Genomic DNA, 9150 nt, shown 5'->3' with positions numbered 1-9150 from the left:
CCACTATAGTAGTGGACTCCAGCACCACAGGGAGGCCCATTCTAATGAAGACAATGTCCTCCGCCCAATTCCATAACATTGAGGGGCCACTCAAAGAAAGGGACAGTCGAGCCGGAGCTGCAGACGGTTGTCTTCATCCTGTACTACATATTATATTTTGGTCTAGTCCACTACACAAAGTCAAAATGTATAATTTAGCAAAATGTTCTTAAATCTGGGAGCACATCTAATTCAATAAACCTTTTTAGTCAAATATTGTTGTAAATACAGTTCGCCCCTAAGGTGCTATTTCACCGTGTCCACTACAACCGTTAGGTCGTGGTCACACGTTCCGCTAGCGTTATGTTCATAATGAGACGTTAGCACACAAGGGACTGGCCTTGGCTCAATCGCACATGAGTTTCTAGGGAACGCATACGATTGTTAACCAGGCCCGGGTGTTTTGTATTGTTCAAATGCAAGACATCGGGGTATGGTTATCGATCGCATGCATTTCCCACGAAAAAAGCATATACGATTGGGCCACGATTGTGGGCTAGCGCCGAATTATGAACAAAACATAATTCGGAACGTGTGACCGCAGCCTAAGTTCTGGTGAAATCCCCAACCACTATAGTAGTGGACTCCAGCACCACAGGGAGGCCCATTCTAATGAAGACAATGTCCTCCGCCCAATTCCATAACATTGAGGGGCCACTCAAAGAAAGGGACAGTCGAGCCGGAGCTGCAGACGGTTGTCTTCATCCTGTACTACATATTATATTTTGGTCTAGTCCACTGCACAAAGTAAAAATGTATAATTTAGCAAAATGTTCTTAAATCTGGGAGCACATCTAATTCAATAAACCTTTTTAGTCAAATATTGTTGTAAATACAGTTCGCCCCTAAGGTGCTATTTCACCGTGTCCACTACAACCGTTAGGTCGTGGTCACACATTCCGCTAGCGTTATGTTCATAATGAGACATTAGCACACAAGGGACTGGCCTTGGCTCAATCGCACATGAGTTTCTAGGGAACGCATACAATTGTTAACCAGGCCCGGGTGTTTTGTATTGTTCAAATGCAAGACACCGGGGTATGGTTATCGATCGCATGCATTTCCCACAAAAAGCATATACGATTGGGCCATGATTGTGTGCTAGCGCCGAATTATGAACGAAACATAATTCGGAACGTGTGACCGCAGCCTAAGTTCTGGTGAAATCCCCAACCACTATAGTAGTGGACTCCAGCACCACAGGGAGGCCCATTCTAATGAAGACAATGGGGCACATTTACTTACCCGGCCCATTCGCGATCCAGCGGCGCGTTCTCTGCACAGGATTCGGGTCCGGCTGGGATTTAAGATGGTAGTTCCTCCGCCGTCCACCAGGTGGCGCTGCAGCGCCGAAAATAATCTTAACGCCCCGGAATGCACCATCCCATAGAAGGTGAAGGTGAGCGCTCCCCAAGCGACACATTTTCGGTTTTTAAATGCGGCGGTTTTTCCGAATACGTCGGGTTTTCGTTCGGCCACGCCCCCCCCGATTTCTGTCGCGCGCATGCCGGCCCCGATGCGCCACAATCCGATCGCGTGCGCCAAAAACCCGGGGCAATTCATGTACAAGCGGCGCAAATCGGAAATATTCGGGTAACACGTCGGGAAAACGCGAATCGGGCCCTTAGTAAATGACCCCCAATGTCCTCCGCCCAATTCCATAACATTGAGGGGCCACTCAAAGAAAGGGGCAGTCGAGCCGGAGCTGCAGACGGTTGTCTTCATCCTGTACTACAGATTATATTTTTGTATAGTACATTACTCAATGTAAGAACTAATTATCTAGCATAACGTTTCTAAACATGTGGACTTAACTAAATTAACATTTTAGTCATCTTTGTAAATACATCTTAAATTTTTGGTTTAGTCCCCTGTAAGATGTATTTCCTGAAATAAACATTGATGACCTTTTTTTTGTTGGAATAAAGGCAATTTTTTGGGGTCCGGCACTATCAGTGCAGTGATATGTTTTTGACCCCCAACAAGTAGACATTGATGGCCTATTCATCATATGTAAGGTTATTAATGTTCAGATCTGGAAAACTTCTTTAAAAACTCATGAAAACACCAAAAATAACAATTTATCTGCTATGTAAGAATGTTGTCAAATAAAACCATTGAACATGTACCAGATCCACCAGGTAATCTACAAAACTAACAATATATAGAGCGATTCTCAGGTGCAAGAGCTCTGCCACCTCCATCCTGAATACACCTGAAGCCCAACTCTCTTTGGCCTTTCCCTGCTTTTCCATCTTTTTTTTCTAACCAGACACCATCATCTAGTGAATGTTGATGTGAGGTGAAAAAGGAGAAGGGAAACTGTAAAACTTTGTCAGGGAAATAACTAAAGCACAGTGTGGGTATATCCCACTTTTAAATGCCACACACTGTGGTTCTGATGAATATGGGTTTCAGATCATTCTCAAGGAGGAGATGGCACAACCAGCAGCTGAGGACACCTTGCTAAAAGGGCATAATTTAAGTAGGGTAATCTCTAATAAATACTTATGTCTTTTGCTTTCATCACCATTGAGTGGAGAAGCATTACTGCACAATTTGAGTCCTTCGTTTCCTTTGTGTCCATTGCAGAGGCTCATGAGTCCGACTTCAAGAGTGTAGAACTCTGTCTGAGGATCACGTTGAGAGGTTTGCAGGTCTTCAGTGATGAGGGGAGTCTTGAAGGTCTTGTGCAGGTAGGTCTTCAGTGATGAGGGGAGTCTTGAAGGTCTTTGTGCAGGTCTTCTGTGATGAAGGGAGTCTTGAAGGTCTTGTGCAGGGCAGGTCTTCAGTGATGAGGGGACTCTTGAAGATGTAGTGCAGGTCTTCAGCGATGAGTGTAGTCTAGAAGATCATGTATGGTTTCAGTGATATAAGTAGCTTTCTTCACATGGGAGGATTCTGGAAACTCTTCTTTCATACTTTACAGCATATTGTAGCACAGGGCAACGGCAAATATCTGTGAATGAATTATAAAATCTAAACTTTTGCGTTTCATGGGAAACATATATGCGTTTTGGGCAAACCCCCTCCCACACTTGCAGCACCGCACTGTTCCATACACAGAAAAAAGAAAGGACATGTCCCATCTTTCCCAGTGTTACAGCTCATAAGCCATGCATTGCTATGGAGAGGGAAGGGGTCACTGGACGTTTGTGTAAATACATCCTAAGGCTACATTCACACAATGTATGCTCGCCGTACTACATCGGCGCTGCGGAGAGGAGCAGGGGATGAGCGCAGCTCACCCCTGTTCCTCTCCATAGGAATATACAGCGCACGGGGCCATATTACATAAAAAGATAGGACATGTCCTATCATTCTACGGGCTACGGAGCGGTACGGTGCTGCACATGTGCTGCACTGTACCACTCCCGTAAAGGGCCATGAGCCCATAGAAGTGTATGGGGGACGTATATATACACCGTATATACGTCCCCCATACGTTCATGTGAATGTAGCCATAGAAGGTATTATTACTACATGAGCATTACCATTACCTCCCACCATTTACACTCACAATTTCCCACTAATTGCTGGACTGCAACTGGACATCCCACCTGAGACTGTTTTACACTAAACTCTCCATAGATCTTTATAGATGGGTGAAAGTTGTAACCAATGAGCAAAGATGTCCTAACATACAGGTCAGTATCAAAATACTCACTGCATCTCACTGCTCTATTTTGTTCCTCATTGGTTGGTTCCAAGTGATTGTGACTTCATCATTTTGCTCTTCACAGGCCAATATCAGTGGCTGCATAATCTTATGTCTGATTGGTTGGTTCCAGGTGATTGTGACCTCATAATCTTGCTTCAGACTGGGCAACATCAGTGGAATTTGGCTAATATTTTATTTTATAAAAAGCTGTAAGAAAATGAAAACTGAGTTCTGATTGGTTGTCATAGGCAACTAGAACAGTTCTAGAACACTTTTGATAAATCTCCCCCATTGACTACAGAGGGGATATGTCTGCTGCACGGTTATTTTCTATATCAAGCTTGTCAGTGAAGCATTTAGTGGTAAATAACATCAAAATACAGTCATTTATGTTAAAGTTTGTAGTCTGGTACCTTCAAAAGCCCAGTCCTATGTCGGCTTTACCGGGATTGTACACCTAACCAACAGGCCATACAGACACCAGGACATTATCCCTACCCTATCAACACCTATGGCAAAGAGACTGCGTTCTTACCCATTTCTCCACCAGTAGCAGCTGAGCTGTGTCCTGTCCCACATATGTAGCAGCAGTGTCCCACTATAATCCCTCCTTCTAATGGCTTCCTAAGAACAGAAAAAGCTTCTTTACAAAGACAAAAAATTATCACTGACCTCTGAGTCTGAAGTATTTTCGCTTTTTAGCTGATGTCTTCTCTGTCCCTTTCTGTTGCTCCACTAGACATCTTCTGGACTTCGGGTCATCGGGTCATCGGGTCTTCAAGCTTTAACACCACTGGCAGGACTGAACCTGCTGCTTGTGTGCACCGGCTTTTATACCCAGTGGGCGGGGCTGCTCTATCTTGCTCCTGATTGGTTAGTTCAAGGGGATTGTGACTTCATTATCCGGCTCCTCATTGGTCAATATCAGTAGAATGTGGCTGCATAATCTTGCTTCTGATTGGTTGGTTCTAGGTGATTGTGACTTCATAATCTTCAAATGCTACCAGTTATTTTAATATGAAGCTTTTCAGTGAAGCATTTAGTGATAAAAAATATCAAAATAAAGGCATTTCTGTTAAAGGGGTTTTCACATCAAGCAAGTTAGGCCCTATCTACAGGATAGGGCCTAACATGCTGATCGGTGGGGGTCTCAGTAATGAGATCCCCACAGATCACGAGAATGGAGGTCTGACAGGGTCCCAGGTACCTCCAACAGACGGTTGCGCATGTCATGCGGCCGATAATGGACCTGTTCCCAGGGGTTTGCGTGTTTATAAAGAACCAGCACAATATAAAGATGACCCATTATTCATCGAGGAGTGGAGAAAACTGCATCTACGACATTCCATTGATGTCATGCAATTGGTGTTAGCCAGGAATAGAAAAGAATACGAGGTGGTTACCACTGAGCTTTGCAAGGCTAAAATTTAATTTAGATCATGCCTTTCAGATAGCCAATCTCAGGTGTTCTTTAAAAAGTTAAAGAAAAAATTGTTGCTGACCCAGATGGAAGTGAAAAACAGAAAGACAGACAGATTCTTGCGGGATAAACAAGACTTTGATGAACGCCACATCTCTGATTGGCAAGCACAGAATGGCCTTAATAATAAAAGGAAAGGAGAAGGACGCAAGAGATCAGCTAAGAGAAAGACCAATACAGACTTTTGGACTAGCCTTTCGGACGAGGCGGGAGCCAACGCTAAAGAAGTTTCCAACACTTCTGAAGCTCCAGCCCCTTTAGGAGACGCACACGGTGGGGCAGGTCAAGGAGGTCGAGGAGGAAAATGAAGTATGAAACGGAAGCAGGTTTCCTGGTGGTAGGAAACGCAGGGGACATGTGTACTAATCGAACTGTGGTCAACCTTACTAATACTCCCCTTGACGCTGATGTATTGTCTTTACTGGCAAAAGGCTTGAATTATGCTATGTCCAATACGTTTCATCTCACGAACTTTGAAATAGACATGTTTAAAGCATCACGTAAATTGAATTTGCACAGATTTTTTCATGATAAACGTATACCCAATAGAGAGCGGAGATCTGGGGAAATCCTGAGTACCATAGGTTATCTGGGTTTCAGTCCTCCAACTACCATCTATGGGGTTTGATGCAGGATACTGAAGTTACCAATGCCGATAATGTTCTAGTTTCGGTTGAGGATTTCAGGGGGGGAGGCCATTTTCCTCACAACTCATTGGCTTGGGTGACGCTTTACATTTATACACAATTTGGCGTTGGCTGATTTCATGTTATTGCTAATTTTGGGTATTGCTGACTTGCAGTCAGAGCTACTTTTGGCACTTTATCTGCACTTTGTCCATATCGTCATATAGCCATATTGTTAGGCATTGATGAGAAGAACACACTGGGGCTCATTTACTAAGGGTCCGCAGGACCGCAAGTCTGTTGGGTTTCCCAAATTTATCCGATGTGCGCCGAATTGCCCTGGATTCTTGGCGCATCGGCGCCGGCATGCATGCGACAGAAATCGGGGGGCGTGGCCGTCAGGCAACCCGACTGACAAACCGCAGAATGCAAAAAAAGAATTGTGTCGCAAGACACGCACTCACATACAAGGAAGGAGCAGGTGAACTCCGGTGGACCTCGGCGCAGAAGCGACGGATGCAGGAACTCGGGCACACAAGCTTGACCCGACTCATCGGACAACGCACCGCAGGATCGCGACTGGACCGGGTAAGTAAATCTGCAACACTGTGTTATTTCCACAGTGAGTCTGAGGGGCACACAGGGGTGTGCCGTGTGTTTAGGTGTTTTTAATGGATACCAATAAAATTCTTTGATTGTATCTGCTTTGCATTGTATTTGGTACATGACACTGGCCTGGTTGTTTTTGTTTGATATATGTTAATTCCAGTATACTTACCACTAGTATATAGTCATTAGTGAGATGCTATCATCAGTTACAGATTCCTCAAGGCGCACAGTGACTTAATAATAAAACCGGCCAACAAGGGTGGGAATGTTTAAACCGTAACCCTACTGAAAATTTTCAGCACGTTTACAGACACTATTGAGACATAGGGGCTTATTTACTAAGGGTCACGTGGCCGTATTTCCATCGGGTTTTCCAAAGTTTTTGGGAATCACGCCACTGGGACTGGTATTTAGCAGGCGATTGTGTCGCACACAATCGGATTTAGTCGCAATCGCGTCGGCTTTCATGTGTTTTTATGTTCATGAGACACAAAACGGGGGGGGCGGGCCGCTGGACGATCTGACAGATTTGGAAGATCCGACGATCGGACAAACCATGGGATTTAACTTAAAAATTGTGTCGAAAGCCATGCATTAACATAGACCGGGAGGAAGATGATGGACTCCGGTGGACCTGATCGGGGAAGCGACACATTCAGCAAATCGAGCACACAATCTTTTTAAATCCCGCCACACTGCATTATTTTCAGAAGAATGCACTTCAGGTGAACTTCTATGCCGGGTAAGTAAATGTGCCCATTAATGTTGAGAATGGTATTCTCTCAAAAAAGATAGCTGAACGCCTTTTTCCAAAAAGCCCCACATACCCTGTCTGGTATTTTCTCCCAAAAATACTTAAAACCCTCCATAACCCACCGGCCGCCCAATTGTGGCCGGCATGGGCTCAATCACAGAACCTATTTCCCAATACATAGATTGGCTTTTATGTCCCCTGTTGGCTGATAATCCATCTTACTTAAAAGACACCACCTCTTTTTTAATGGCCATTAAGGACTTGACATGGCAAGACAGCTTTCACCTCACCTCCATAGATGTAGAGAGTCTGTACTCCCGCAGTCCCCAGAATCTGGGTGTGGACGCTGTCCACCTAGTTCTGGAGAATGCTGGGAGTGACACGTGGTACATCTCCTTTGTTTGTGATGCCCTTGAATTCATTCTTTCTCATAATGCGTTTATGTTTGGGGTTAAGTGGTATGCACAGAAAGTGGGCACGGCGGTGGGTATTCCAACATTTTTCTGCTAATTTGAATCCCGTTATGTCCACTCTCTGTACAACACATTCGCCAAACATAACCGCATGTTTTTACGTTATGTGGATAATATTTTTATAGTTTGGGATGGCTCTCAAGATGAGTTTGCTCAATTAGTTAATCATTTAAACACCTCCAACTATATGAACATGGGATTTCTTGAATGTACTAGTAAAGGTGAGAGATGGGTTGTTAGCCACAGAAAGATAAAGAAAACCTGCATCATGCATCATGAAAGTTTCCACCCCACACATGTTAAATCTAGTGTCCCCTTTAGCCAGTTCTTACGTCTAAAAAGGTTAAATAGTGATACTACAGGATTCCACCAACAAGCTAATGAACTGGCTGTGCGCTTTATAGAACGTGGCTACCCCACTAGCACCATACAAGCTGCCCTTGAGAAAGCCGTTGCTATTCCTTGATGGAGTTTATTCTCTAAAGACAGGTCTCACAAGAAAGGAAATGAAATGAGATTTGTTTTTTCTTTTGATTTTAGCTCTAATGAGAATGTTATCCGTAGAGCAATTAACAAACATTGGAATATCCTCCACCAGGATCCAAAACTGACTGACCTCGTATCCTGTAGACCCCTGGTTAGTTTCAAACGTTGCCCCACTTTAAAAACTGAGCTTGTCCGGAGTAGTTACTCTGTCCCTAGACAAAATTGGCTCAATGATGGTATTCCCAATGGAAACCATAAATGTGGGCATTGCAACTTTTGTAAATATAATATGCAACTAAAACACTACAGATAGGAGGCACCAAAGTGGATGTCAGGGATTTTATTAATTGCAGGACCACTTCCGTAGTCTATGTCCTCTTTTGCCCCTGTAATAGGTTGTATATTGGCAAGACAATCAGAAGTGTCTTTGTAGAGCACATTACAACGCATCATCCCAATGATCCTCCTCTGCTCCGCTCCTGTGGCATTGAAAGGATAAATAGGAATCCTAGGGGCGGTGATCGCCAGAAGGACCTTTTACGCCGCAAGGCCAAGTGGATCCTAAAATGTGATGCACTGGGCATCCTGGGATTAAATGATCGCAACGATCTTAGTGTGTTCCAGTAAACTTAAAATTTTAGATTTCGTCTTGATCTGCGAGTTTGTCATAATGAACTGTTGTTCCATTACCAAAATGTTTCTGGGTAATAATGGACTATTCTACATTTCCATTAATTATATTATAACTTGTCATCCGCGGTGTAGGTACTTTTACATGGTTTTTCTGTACCTAGACATTTGTCTTCATAATGTTAATGGTATTGTTGTTATGTTTCTATGATAACCCTCCCCCGGGCTGCGTTTAAATTGCGCATGCTCCAAGAAGGTGACGTCAGAGGCTCACTTCACAGCGTGAAACGGCCCATTTCCTGTACCTGCCCTTGCACTAATTAAAGTTTTGGAGTTCTGTATCGGTGAATGACGCATCTTTTCTTCGTACCTTCCATCACCGTGTTATATAT

The 9150-nt window shown here is 43.9% G+C and overlaps 1 long non-coding RNA gene across 1 annotated transcript; it reads right to left on the bottom strand.

The window, feature by feature from the left end:
• Positions 1-1183: 1183 nt before the first annotated feature.
• Positions 1184-4679, bottom strand: LOC140129034 (uncharacterized). The gene is made up of 3 exons (XR_011855263.1): positions 4373-4679; positions 3707-3907; positions 1184-2998 (listed from the first exon to the last, which is right to left on the bottom strand). It is a non-coding gene; the product is annotated as an uncharacterized lncRNA (long non-coding RNA).
• Between the last annotated feature and the right edge of the window lie 4471 nt (positions 4680-9150).

This window comes from Engystomops pustulosus, chromosome 4 (genome assembly GCF_040894005.1).
Source record: "Engystomops pustulosus chromosome 4, aEngPut4.maternal, whole genome shotgun sequence".
NCBI lineage: Eukaryota > Metazoa > Chordata > Amphibia > Anura > Leptodactylidae > Engystomops > Engystomops pustulosus.
This window is presented reverse-complemented; position numbering and strand designations above follow the sequence as displayed.